The following is a 13,822-nucleotide window of genomic DNA, read 5'->3' as shown; positions in this document are numbered from 1 at the left end:
AAAAATCTTCTTTTAGAATTTACACAAAAGGGCCTGACGTCTTTAGTACTAAAAAAGAAAATTAATAGAAAAAGTAACCGCAACGTTGTTGCTAAGCAAAGCAGACTTTAATCAACTGGCCTAAGAGAAAAGATATTTGGTAATAGTTCGTTTGTTTCATGGAGTTTGTGACAAGAAAATCACGATGACCTGACAAATTGGTTCTTTCCTGGTGTACCGGTTCACAAGGGAATAACCATTGCTCTTTTTTTGTTTAGAAGTCATTGGTTAGCTGTTGTGTATTGTTCGGTCTTTTGTATCGGCTCTTGTGAACCGGTACAGAGGACAGAACCGACAAATTTCGCTCTGAAGATTACCACTCTACAAAATTGTTTCTTATCCATACTTGCCACCCGCAGTTAATGTTGTATTTGTTTCTTCACTCAGATGGATTTCTTGAAGGCCACTATTGAGGGATAAGCAATATCGGAAATGTCTTATATTGGAGGTTCCCACACTTCAAAGATAATTGGTCATAACATAAAGGCACTGTATCGGTCACGTAATTGACTTGTCGGAGCAGCTGAAATGTTCGTTGTTTTCTTTTTACTTTAGATACCACAACAGCAAGAAAAGGGTTACCGACAGAACATGATTCACCTGCAACTGAACTATTCGGTGGTTTTTCCAAATACCACAACGGCAAGAAATGGTTTACCGACACCACATGATTTACCTGCGGGAAGGCATAATTTTTTATGTTAACTTGACGTATAACTGCGTGAACTCGGGCTTTCAATAACGCACATCTGGAGTTCTCTTTAGGGGACTGCCATATTGCCATTGTTACTGTCGTCATGCAATTTAATTACTGGTCACGAATAAGTCTACTTGTTGTTTATGGAACGCCAGGACTGTCTTATGTCAATTTTCCTTATTAAAAGCTATGCTTTTGTCGTTATATGCGGTACAATTATCGTTACATGCAGTACGATTGTCTTTATATGCAGTACGATTGTCGTTATATGCAGTGCGTTAGTCGTTATATGCAGTGCGTTTGTCCTCATATGCAGTACGTTTGTCGTTATATGCAATACGTTTGTCGTTATATGCAGTGCGATTGTCTTTATATGCAGTACGTTTATCTTTATATCAGTACGTTTGTCTTTATATGCAGTACGTTTGTCCTTATATGATTACGTTTGTCTTTATATACAGTACTTTTGTCGTTATATGCAGTACGTATGTTGATTTATTACACGACTCGGGCAGTCAGAGGGCCAATAACTAAAATCAACCAATCAAAATGCTCTATTGCCGGTCCCATATTCTCTAAGTATTGGACCGGGCATTGTCCCGAATGGTCCCGAATGATACCGCTCTTGTGTCCCTTTGAACTTCAGTCGTATAATAAATCTCTTATTAACCAAGCTTGCTCGGGACCGTACTGGAAGAATATCGGCCCTCGGTCTTTTTTGTATGGACCTCGCTGCGCTTGGTCCGTACTGTCAAGACCTCGGGCCGATATTCTCCAAAGTTCGGCCCTCGCGCTTGGTTAATTAACAACTATTCATCGAAGTGGAGGTGGTTAGTGGTGGATATTTACCGAGCCGCGAAGCGGCGAGGTAAATATCCACCGCTAACCACCGACACTGAGGTTAATAGTTGTTTTAGTATATACTACAACAGTGAGATAATATACACCACCAAAAATTGATTTTAATTCATACGATTCCAACATTTCAACATTTTCCCGCGCGTAACGATCCAACGCGGCTCGCATTGCGGTAAGTGGTTTTTTGTTGTAAAAACTGCCGTGTCGTCTTTTCGCTGACAGATAGAATTTCTGAAGACATTTTGTTTAGCTCTGGTGGCGACATTTCTTCAAATGGTGTTGCAAACTCTATCTGTATTTGAAACCATTCTGTAAAAAATACCATTCAACTTTGATTTTCAAGTAAACAAGTGAGGTTACGCAAGATTAATTTGCATTTGTAAACAAAACCTTTTTCACGGGTTTTTATCGATAAACTCCCGGTTACCATTACCTTTAAACACAGCCAAACCAAATTAAGTCCCTTTCTCTGTGTTTTCAGGGACTGCTTCGTTGTTATTTGAGTGATTTATTCGCTTGTCACGGATGCAAACCGGCGCGCCACTTTTTCTCGAGTTGCTCGGAGGTAAATAGCAAAGGATATTCGGAGTTTGACTAGCCAATCAGAGCGCGCCTTCAACGCTATCCACTGTTTTAGTATATATTAATAAGATATATATATATCGAACTGTTGTTATGATCTACCCACAATTCAAATTACTCGTATCGGATCCAAGCTCCTCGCAGCCTGACGCCGCCATTTTGCACCCGATTCGCTCGAAATTAACCGCTTACATGCGGATTTAATTAGCATCAAATTAACGCATAGAAGCGGTCAAAGTAGGGCGTATTTACCTATCGTAAGATGAAGGAAATCCAGGCCTGGTATCACAGCCAGCTAACCCCTTGAAACGCGATTTAGATACCATTACGTCTCCTAAACGAGACTTTAGATCGAAAAAAAATTTGAATTTAGTAACTTTCAAAGGAGGAAAAGCTGTGAGGAAGGCGAAGTTTAGTGTTCCTGTTCGATGTGCCGCCCAGCAATTTATTGATTCAACGCCTGTGGCCGCCGGATCTTCTTTGAACGCGGGCAGAGGTTATTCTCCAGATCAAGAAGACCTTCCCCATATTGACAAACCTCATGGCTTAAGAACTAAAAAAAGATCAAAGGTTACAAAAGTACGGCTGAGGCGCAAGCTGAAAGCTTACCATGAAAGGAAAGCCACGCTGGCTGCGTCCTGGCTCAATGCAAGAGAGCTGCTTGTCTCAGCACTCTTGACAAGACAAGCTTTGCCTTTGGAGCAGATGTGTGTCATTCATTTTTGCGAAGAAAAGGCATGCGGCAGATGCCTTGACTGCAGTCCTGGGCACTTTATGTTTGAAAAGCACATCAATTTGGTTCACGCAGGAGGTAGATCACTTCACCACCCAGAAGTTTGGAAGGTGAATTTAAGTTTTTTGGAGCACAATCTCGTCAGCTTCCTTTAAATATTCAATTATGTTGTGAAACCCAATTTCATGTCTACTCTGGCCGTGTGCCAGTTTCGTTTGTTGTATGTTGTCTTGTGGTTTTATTTCAGGGCGGCATCCTTTCTTCTTTTTTCTTACTGTTACTGCACTATTACTTTTTAAAACTTATGTAGTTTTTCTCAACTTCAATGTGTATTATGTCAGTAAAACCTGTCCCATTTTTATACAGAGGAAAAAGCGAGAGCAGGGAGCATTATGTTTTCTTGCAAATGTACATGTAATTTTCCCTGGATTGAGAACGTAGTTAAGTCCGTTTTTGGAAATTTTGAAAGAGTTGGCTGATTTAAGGGGTATGTGATTTATAGTCACCTAATAACAAAGGATATAATATACTGTTAGGATGAAAGATTTGTACCATATCAGTTTGATGAGTGTGTCTGGACTGCACCTCACAACTTGGATCATGGATATGTGCGTGATATTATAGCTGTTGGTTTGCATGGTAAGTAACTGACAGCAGTGCAATTTGTAACTATTATAATTATTCTGAGATAGGTTCCATTTTTTCTTGTTCTTTTCTTTTATTTAAATGTCTAGGTTACCTCTTCTAGGAAGGTCTTTGTTTCTGTTTTTACTGGTTTTAAGGTGTTGATTACATTGGTTTAGAAAGTTTTATAACAAGAACATTACAGAGAGTAACTGATAAGTTAACTGCAAATTTTCCAGTACTAAGTCTGGTTTATTCTAACCTAGACAGGTGTCTGTATATTGCAGAAGCTTGTATTTTTTGAGTCTTTTCTCATTTTCATGAGAATAACTATCACTCTTTTGAGCGTGGGTGGGAAGTGATAAACAATAGAAGAAGGGCAGCGTGGACACGCTATGTTGTTTGTCTTTGTACAGGGAAGCAGCATCTCATTAAAATCAAATGCTGTGAGCATGAACCAGAAGCCATAATCCTGGTGGGATCGAATGGTTTCTGGCCATCTACACCAAAACAACCCCAGGTAGCCTTTGACCTTGGATTCATGGTCCTAGTTCAATACATTTTCCTAGAATGTAGGGTATCTTTAAAGTCAATTTGTCAGGCACTACAGTGATTGGTCCCACCTGCTTCCAAGGTTTACGTAAGTATTCATTTAGAAGTTTTTTATCTTATGCTCAGGAATACAATTTTTTTTCTTAAGTTATACAATAAATAAATGATTTGTTCCTCTGTAGATAAAGGACATCTACCGGCTCCTTGTCGTAGATTGTTTCTGTGAGTTCTGGTTTAGGTCCAGCATGTTGAACAATCTGAAGAATTTCAATCCTCATTATGAGAATGATCATGAATGTCCTGCATGTCCTAAGGTTTGTGTAGAGTTATCCTTCAGTGACTAATGTCTACCATGATAGTAAATCTAAGAAAATCATTGAATATATAGGCATAATGAATGACATGACTTTACTTTACACAAGAAACATCAATTTGGATCTTCTCAGCAGGAGCTTTTTCCTAAGTTTTTAATTTATTTTGGCTTAAGAAATATTTCTCACATGACATTTTAAATTTAATTTGCTTTTTTGCATTTGATTATAGAAGAATGGAAGTTTATTTGTCTCCATTGATGCATTGTTTGGATGTGTCCACAAATGCAGTGCTGGAACCAGTGGAAAGTCTTCCAATCATGGAGAGGAACTGTTTATTAGCCAAGAAAAAGTAGATACATTTCTAGCTAATTACAGCAAAAGACCAAGCAGCAAGTCAACGGTGTGTTAACTAAGACTATCTTTTCCCCTTATTTTGTGTGTTGTTGCTTTATTCTTACCTTTTGTTACTCAGTATTACTTATGCTATTACTCAACCATTGCAACGAGATACCAAAAGTAACAATTATGTTCATTGCATGTAATACTGTAAAACATTGCATGTTTTTTTTTTTTTGCATGATTTGTTTTTTTTCTTTTTGCATGTTTTTTTTTTTTTTGGTAATTTTAAGTGTTATTTTATTTTTAACTTGTAATTAGTTGATTAAGTCAGGGCCACAAGTTTATTAGCCTGTAGCTATTACTTGCTACCCTGTATAAATAAAGTCTTTATTATTATTATTATTATTATTATTATTATTATTATTATTATTATGATGTATGAAGGTGTTGTATAAATATAGTACAGTTTGAAGGGTTGGTTACTTTGGTTGTGGCTGCTTATAAGTCTGCCCAAAATACATGTAGCTCTAATATATATTGTTAGTTTGTTATGTTAACTTTACAGGAACCTTGTGAATTTTCAGGTTAAGAACAGTACATAACCTTTGTTGCAGCCCTCTCTTTTCTTTGATTTTATCCTTCTTTTTTTTAAAGTAAAGTCTGTTTCTTCTGTTTTTGTAATTAATTTATGGTCTTTAGAGGTAATATATTGATGTATGCTTGCACAATTAACTCTGCCAAGGGTGTCTACCATCACTCTTGCTGGTCCCAAGCCCAAATAAAAGAGGAGGGGTTGTCAAGCAGTAAATTTATTTTGTTGTCTAAGTTTTGAATTTGATTACAAATTGAGAAGTGATGATTGTTTTCTGCTAATTTTTTCCTTGCCTTCTTTTCCATCATGTGATGTTTAATTTTCTAATTGTACCAGTCCATTCCAAAACACACGTTGCTCAAATATATTGTTAGTTTGCTAGTATGTAAACTTTACAGGAACCTTGTGAATTGTGAGCTTCAAGAACAATACTGAACTGTTTATTATATTCATTAAGTATGGTTTAATTTGAAACCTTCAATTAGAAAGGTGTGAAGGAAGTTGAAGATTTAAGTTAAAAGTTTATTGTTGTAGGAGCAATGTAACCAGTTTCAAGCTGGGTCCAATCTCCGCTCCAAGAACAAATCCACAATGCTGGATGAGACGGCCCTCTTTGGAGGAGGCTGTAAGCATGAAGTGCCACTCAAGTTTTTCAGCTTAAGGAGAGGAGAAGAGTATGTACATGCAAAATGAAATATATACTAAAACTTATATTGACATTTTCGTTTGGCTATTGTCAAGCAATATGTAATTTATAGAGTTACTTAAATTGTATGATGTAAAAATTCAGAGACAGGTTACTTTGAATTCTAAACTTAGCAAATTTACATGACCAATGTTGGGTCCCAAAGAAATATTTTTATGTGTGTTACTTATGTACGGCTGTATAGTGTAACCCTGTGTTATAAATCAATTACATTAGGGTACTCAATGAAACTAGGCACGATTCAAATACAGCATGCAAATGGTTATTAATGATGATTATAATTTTATCAAACAGGATTGGAAATGCTGTGTATTTGCTGAAGTGGATTAAAAATCATTATAATAAACCAAGCGTAGGCGTAATTCCAACTCGTTTATTGTGTGTCTAATGTGTAATCACTTCTTTATGTATAGGTAATATGAGAATCACTAATTTAATCAGTCAACTGTCACTGTACAAACAAAACGAAATATCTGGTTTCACAGGTAAAGAAATTATTCTCGCCTGGGGGCGTCTCCATGTTTCCGACAATCATGTACAAGACAAAGCTATCAACATTCGCCTATGATATTGCATGTGTGCTGGACACACATTTGAAAGTAAGATTTTTTTGCAGTTTTATTTCAACACTGAAGTCTTGGTCGTGGTACTCTAGTATTTTTGCTTGTTAAACGATTGTTGTATTGTTTTCTCTGCACTGTAGAATACGCACCACGAAACATTGCTTGAAAATGTTACTCTTGCGGTACCAGCATTTCACTGCTATGGACACAAAGTTTCTTGTCAGGTATTTTGAAAGATATGCCCATTTAATACTTTTGAGGAGTTAATAGTTATTGTAGAACGCATGCATCCTTACTTCAAAACATCTAATGTTTTCATAATTCATTTTTTGTTCTTTTCCATTACAACACTAGGTCAACTACAGCGGAAGAAGGCTGGAAGGGTTTGGGTTGAGTGATGGCGAGGTGATAGAGAGATTTTGGTCTTACTTAAGGCCAACAGCAAAAGTAACGAAAGAAATTACTCCAGCCCATCGAGTTGATACCTTAACTGACTTGTTGATGCACTACGCAAAAAAGTCCATTTGGAACCTTGGTAATGTTGCTGTCAATCTTCACGTTTTACAAATACGGTCATTACCAGAATATATCCTTTTGTGACCGATTTCAGTTGTGATGTTTTCGTAAACCAGTCGTTACGTAAACCAGTCGTTTTCGTAAACCACTCTGTAATTCATATTCATATATTTTTCTCGGTATAGTTGCATCTCTATTGGTAGAGGCCTAACAAGCCTAATTTTCATCCGAGTTTAAATAAAGTCATCATCATCATCATCATCATTATCTTGCTGCTTTTCACTGATTCTTTTTTTCCCAAAAATTTAGGAGAACGACTTCGAGACCATTTTTTGAAGAAAGCAGTGGAAATGGAGAAAGAAACTGAAGACCAACTAAATTTGCTTCTTGAGAAGTTGAACGAAACAGGTTGGGGTTTGATTTTACTATCTGTCATTTTTTTAATGTTATCCCTCCAATATATAGGGATGTCGAGATGATGATACAGCCCCGTTCTACTATTAATTTTTGGTGTTTTTTTCCATTACCAAGGTATTAAGGTGGACATATCCAGCATCTCAGAGTAGAGTATGATGGAGAAATCTACGGCTAACCAAGCGGCCAGCACAAGAAAAGCTTGTACGAACAAATTTTCCGTTTAACTAGGATGGAGATCGAGTGTTGTTAATGTTATCTGAGGTCGCATATTTATTGAGGGGAAGTTATCTGGATTGGCTCCTCGCCTTTAACGACCAATAATAAAAATTGGTTATAGATAATTGATTTAAGTGCTAAAGAGGAACATACTGAACTACCACAACTGAAGCTAAGAGTCACTCAAGTGATTACAAATATTTAGGATTTGACGTTTTCTTCTTGAGAGGTTCATCACCAGATGATTACCCAGACAAGTTGAGGCAGTTCTTCTGTGTACGGTATGAAGTGGCATGAGGATTTGGTTTTCATATAATGCAGTTTACTCCAAATGTGCAACTCGTTATTTAGTTTCTGAATTTTGCAAGAATTATGTCACTTTTTGGTCCATCACCAGGCTCTCTTTCATTCATCTCGACTTTTTCTGAAATTTTTCCACTGAATTTTTCACACCGTTCATTTACAGAACAAACCTGCAAAAATGCTCGCCAGGATCTGAAACTTGGAAAATACTGACCGATCAGCTTGACAGGTATGAAGCCATCTTTTGGATCCTGCGAGTTACTCTCCTAGTCTGGGAACTAAGTTATACTTACGTCAAAATATTAGAACAGTTTTGAAATGAGATCTGCCAAAACAAAACCAAAGTAATCATTTCTAGCCACAACATCCACAAATAGCTAATCATACTACGAGGCCTGAAACGGTCAGGCAATCGAGCAATAAGAATTATGGACAATGGCAGTCAAACGTGCTCGTCGTTTTGGTAGTTTACTTGATTCTCGCGGCAAGTTTGGCAATGGCATTGCAAAGCAATGGTATTTTACTTGATTCTCATGGCTGTTTGGCCATGGCATTGCAAAGCAATGCAGAACCAAACCAAATGCAATTTAATTTCAAAAATGATTTTGGCTTCTCCACTTTTTCCCTTTCTGGCGGTAATAGGCTGGATCAACAGCTAAAGAACCTTGAAAGCGGCCAAGCCCGGTGGTCTCCGGACAGCAGCATGTGTATTGCATACCTCCGCGATTTGCAAGACAAGCGTCGAGAGGACCTGTTGTTGTCCATGCATGTTAAGTGCTCAGAAAGGTGGTTTCTCCTACAACTGATGAAGAAATATGCAGGTATTGCATTGATATGTTCGGGTGTCACCATTTGTCGTCAAGAAGCCCAATTGGAGCTGTAACTGTCCTATCGTAGCGAAATGATAGCTGTAAGTCTCGGCTTTTTATGGTATCATTTTGACTTTTGTCGTGTTAATTTTACATTTTAAAACAATTAAATGTCGTGAAATGTCAGAGGAAACTCATAAATTACATATGGATAAATTTCAGACATGTTGTGACTTATTGCTTTTGGTATACTTTCACGCTTCAATTACACAGTTTCCACAAATGCACTCGCAACCGCAACCGCAAATAAATAGATGCCGGCTGATCGAGGTCAAGGTTAACTTTGTGGAAAGCGTGACTAAACAATTCGTCCATCGAAATATGGTTTTCTCTTAAGCGCCTAAATCTCGCAGTTTCTGGGTCTCCATCCACCGTGAAGTCATAAGCAAAAAAACTCGAACTGAGGAACAGCAAATAAAAAAATCTGTCCTCGTCGTGGTCGTCTCCTCGCGCCTGCATAAAAGCAATCAATAATTGCAGCTGTATGTCAATCTAAGAAATATCTAATATACATATATACATAAACAACGATTTAAACACATGTTCAGTATTGGGATCAATAAATTAATCACGACTCACATTCAAACGATTACTTTTCAAGTATTCAAACACTTTGTTCTTGGCAGCCTCGCAGCTAGAACCCAACTGACGAGCAGCTGCATGATAAAAACAGTCCCCATCCCTGGGAGGATCGTAGCACACTTCAAATCCAGCTTCTTGAATTCTGAACGTCAGTTGCTTATTCATTTTTATCTATATAAACCAAACGACAAAGATTGTAAAGAAAATGTAGAAAATGTAAAATGAAGAAATAATCTTACAAAGGTCGTTTTGTGTCTTAAACCTAAACTGCCGAAACCAGTGGGTTGGCTCGTTGTCTTTCTTGTTTCAAACTACTCAGTACGTATGTAAGACAAAAAAAAATGCCAAACCATAGGTGTTAAACAAGATAGAACAAGTCGAACGAAATTTTGAAATAAATGTAAATTGCAAGCCATGCTCTCGACAGATCGTGCACTGACTAAATTCATAGATCGAAGACACAGGAATAATGCCCTAAAAATAATGGAAAGTGCAAGTTACAACAATTACAAACAAACCTGGAAATAAGGAGCAAAGTTAATCCAAAATTGGTAAAGAAAAGCACAAGTGGTAAGAGCACGTGTTTTCTCGTCGACACTGATATCAAACCAGGAACGGAGGAAGACACTCTGTAAACGGAAATATCCTTGACAAGGCGTGTGCAGACTTAAAGAAAACAAGCTCTTGTCAATCTAAGTGGTGTAAAAACAAGAACCTTCTACGGAGTTCCAAGATCAATATGCTAAATCTGCTTACTCACTAGCATTCATTTCTTGGAAGGTTAGTTCTGAGAGTTTTAAATCAGATTGAAATCCCCGAGTTCATTGTGATGTCATGAGAAAGAAGATTCTTAACACTCCGAGTATGGGGTGAAATCATGACAAATTCGACTTAACTACAGCAACAGCAGCAGTAAAAACTTCAGTTTCGGTTGTGTGCAAAACGTTTTGCAGGATCAGAGCATAGTTAATAGAGGGGACTGGTTATGAAGGCCGGCATACATCAGAGAGCTAAGTTATTGTTCGAGTTTATCGAAGCCAACCAAGCGTGACCGTGCACACACATTCAAGATGGCGGGGAGCTAGAAGACTTGTGTACGTGGTTTGATCTGTTTCTAAAGCGTCATGATGTAGTTCTGTCCACCGGGACAGTTTATTTAAGTATCTAAACGCGAAATTACAATTCCTGGCGACAACTATGCCGTGTTTGGTTGCGGCACATGTAGAACGAAAGGAATCGGCATATTTAAGTTGCCCTCGCTGCGAAATGCCGAAAATGGCGCAAAGAGTGGCTGAATCAGCTGACCAAAACAAGAATTGTCGACAAAGATTTCCAAAGTCAAACCGATAAAGGAAATGTATTTACATGTGAGAAGCATTTCGATCCAAAGGATATCAAAACGTGTAAGTATTCGAGTAAAATATCAATCAAATGGTACCAGGAGAAGATCAAGAGATAACTCTTAGTCCAATGACTATATTTGATGGATGATTTTTGTGCTCACTCTATTGTATTAACTAAAATATACTTGTTACCATTTCAATTAGCTGAAAGTAATTATAAACCGTGACAAGTATTTATTTGATTCCAGAGAGATGAGGAACATGGGTTTCATGCATACAGTCAGTAACAGCTTTTAAATGTAATGATAAAATGTTAATTTTGTATAACAGCAATAACAATGTTTCTTGGGAAAAGTATAAGCCAGGTAACTTTTAATGCTCATTAAAATCCTCTGAGTCAATCAATACAATTTTAGCAATATGGTGAAAAGTCATTAAAATTTATATTGGACTAGGACTGCCTGTCATTTTCAGATTCTTTACAAGCTCTGCTTATTTCCTTACGTAGCGCTTTGGATTTCAACTGCTTTGCTTGTACCGTATGCTTCTGTATGATATCCTTTGCGAAAGAAAAGGAGCGGACTCTTACATACAGTTGAATGATGTTATGTAGTACATCTTTGGCAACAGTGCTTTCTGCTGTAAGTTCAGCATCAGAAAAAATTAAATGATATGCAGAGACTACATCTATGTCATGGGTAGATCTTGATATAATGTCAGTACAATCAAGCTTTCTTATGTCAGCCTTTGAAGTTTTTTTGTTTGGGTATTCTTTGTTATTGTCCATAAGCCTCCACGATTTAAAGATGAAGTTAGCCTCTGGCTATCTGAAACAGCCTGGTCATCTGACTTTCCAGCCTTAAGAATTGAGATTGCTTGCTCAATTTCCGGTGATTTTTTACTATTTGCCAGTTTGTTATGAAGTTTATGTAGAACATAATTTTTATCCTCCTATGTACTAGAGTCCTTTCTCCTTGCTGCCAGTCAATATAAAATCTGCCACTTTGGTAGATAGCAATGTTGCAGCATTCCTAGACAATCTCTCAAAATAAATTACTGCATTTGAGACTTCTGCAGAGTAGAAGGAAGTATAGAATCGTTCCGCGTTGCCAGACTTGACCAAGCGACCATACATGTTTTTGATTTCGCTTATACCTCCATTTGCTGGATTTGTTTGGTAGGTGTTTATTTCCTCTCTAATCGAACTTAATTGGATACAATTTCTATCCAACTATTTTGGCTTTTGCTTTGTGGATGATTTCACAATAAATCTCGAAGGTGAACTGCTCTGTTTCCCAGGGCATTTCGGACGAATCTGCACTATTTTGGTCTTTGTGCTTCGCTGTTTTGTGTCGCTTTGACCCACTCTTGCTTTTGCACTTCTTGGAACACAATTCGCATACTAGGTCATCGAATTCGACCTATTACAAATAGATATGATGTTAAAAAGATTACAGAATACCCGACATAAAAGCACGATAACAGTTGAACTCGATCTTGTCAAACATACCGAAATGGTAATAGCAAAACAGTTGTTTTCTCTCGCTTTTTAAACTGATGAGGAAGGTTATAATAGTTACATCGTCAGCAGCTTCTTTAAAGTATTCATCTAGCTCTTCTTCTTCTTCTAAAATGTCTAAAATGGCATCAAAGCATCAAAATCGTCTCCGAAAATAGTTCACTACTATCCGCCATGTTGCCTTGTAGTGCAAATCAAGGATGTGCACGTTCGCGTGACGTCACGGTACGTTTCAACCTCAGGAGGCGAACAATGGGCCGGCCCTTTCATGTATGCCGGCCTTCATTACCAGTCCCCTCTATTAACTATGATCAGAGGGAACAAATGTTAAAACACATCATCCTTTTTGAAAACCATATCTGTTATAAAAAAGTTTCCTCTATAAAGATGGTTATTATTATTAAAAGCCCTTCCATCAGCGCATCTCTGGTTGCGAAATCATTTTTTATTTGCTGTTGCTCAGTTCGAGTTTTTTTGCTTATGACTTCACGGTGGATGGAAACCCAGAAACTGCGAGATTTAGGCGCTTAAGAGAAAACCATATTTCCATGGACGAATTGCTTAGTCACGCTTTCCATCTATTTATTTTCGGTTTCGGGTGCATTTGTGGAAGCTGTGTAAATGAAGCGTGAAAGTATACAAAAACAATCAGTCACAATATGTCTGGAATTTATCCATATGTAATTTCTGAGTTTCCTCTGACATTTCACGACATTTAATTTTTTAAAATTTACGATTTTTAGTTTTTTATGGACCCTCGACAATTTTCTCGGACCCTCTACATTTTACCCTCGACCCTCGACATTTTACCCTCGACCCTCGACATTTTACCCTCGACCCTCGACGGCTCGACCAAAACCCAAACTCTATTCCTTCACTGTAATCACTTTAATAATAATAATAATAATAATAATAGTGTGGTATTTATATAGCACTATTTCTATCACTATCCACTAGCACTGTACAGTAATTTTATAAATCGGAGCGATAAGATTATAAAACCATAAAAATCTCTAAAACATGAGTAGAAGAAACTAGCTGATAAGGTAGTCTGTAATAATGAGAGTAAAAACTTTAAACTTATATTGAAATTAACTAATTTCCTAGCCAATTAACTAGCTCACCAACTTATCAACTAATTAACTGTCTATCGGTCTAACTTACTACTTAAATAATTAAATAACTCATGAAGCAGTAGTCTAATTATAAAATTTGTTAAAAAGGTATGTCTTTATACTGGTCTTAAAATGTGATAGCGAGCCGCTCACTCTTATGTTGTTTGGAAGAGAGTTCCATAGAGTCGGTGCTACAAACGAGAAACACCTATGACCATAACTTGCTAGCTTAACAGATGGTACTTTAAGTAAGTTTTTAGAGGAGGACCTCAGATTTCTGGTTGTTACATAAGGCTTCAATAGTTCAGTGATGTAACTAGGGGCCTGACCGTTGAGCGCTTTG

At 37.4% G+C, this 13,822-nt stretch overlaps 1 long non-coding RNA gene and 1 pseudogene across 2 annotated transcripts; both read left to right on the top strand.

The window, feature by feature from the left end:
- The first annotated feature begins 41 nt into the window (after positions 1-41).
- Positions 42-1,211, top strand: LOC148728285 (uncharacterized). The gene is made up of 2 exons (XR_015988505.1): positions 42-139; positions 427-1,211. It is a non-coding gene; the product is annotated as an uncharacterized LOC148728285 (long non-coding RNA).
- A 1,541-nt stretch (positions 1,212-2,752) lies between these two features.
- LOC148728284 (uncharacterized) lies at positions 2,753-8,955 on the top strand (annotated as a pseudogene). Its single transcript, XR_015988652.1, has 12 exons — positions 2,753-3,019; positions 3,446-3,548; positions 3,950-4,173; positions 4,268-4,399; positions 4,629-4,799; positions 5,865-6,004; positions 6,331-6,388; positions 6,585-6,635; positions 6,740-6,823; positions 6,954-7,134; positions 7,425-7,523; positions 8,519-8,955. The product of XR_015988652.1 is annotated as an uncharacterized LOC148728284 (transcript).
- Positions 8,956-13,822: the final 4,867 nt, after the last annotated feature.

The sequence above is a fragment of the Stylophora pistillata genome, chromosome 6, assembly GCF_964205215.1.
Source record: "Stylophora pistillata chromosome 6, jaStyPist1.2, whole genome shotgun sequence".
Taxonomy (NCBI): domain Eukaryota; kingdom Metazoa; phylum Cnidaria; class Anthozoa; order Scleractinia; family Pocilloporidae; genus Stylophora; species Stylophora pistillata.
Note: the sequence above shows the minus strand (reverse complement) of the source record. Positions and strands in the feature narration are given on the sequence as shown.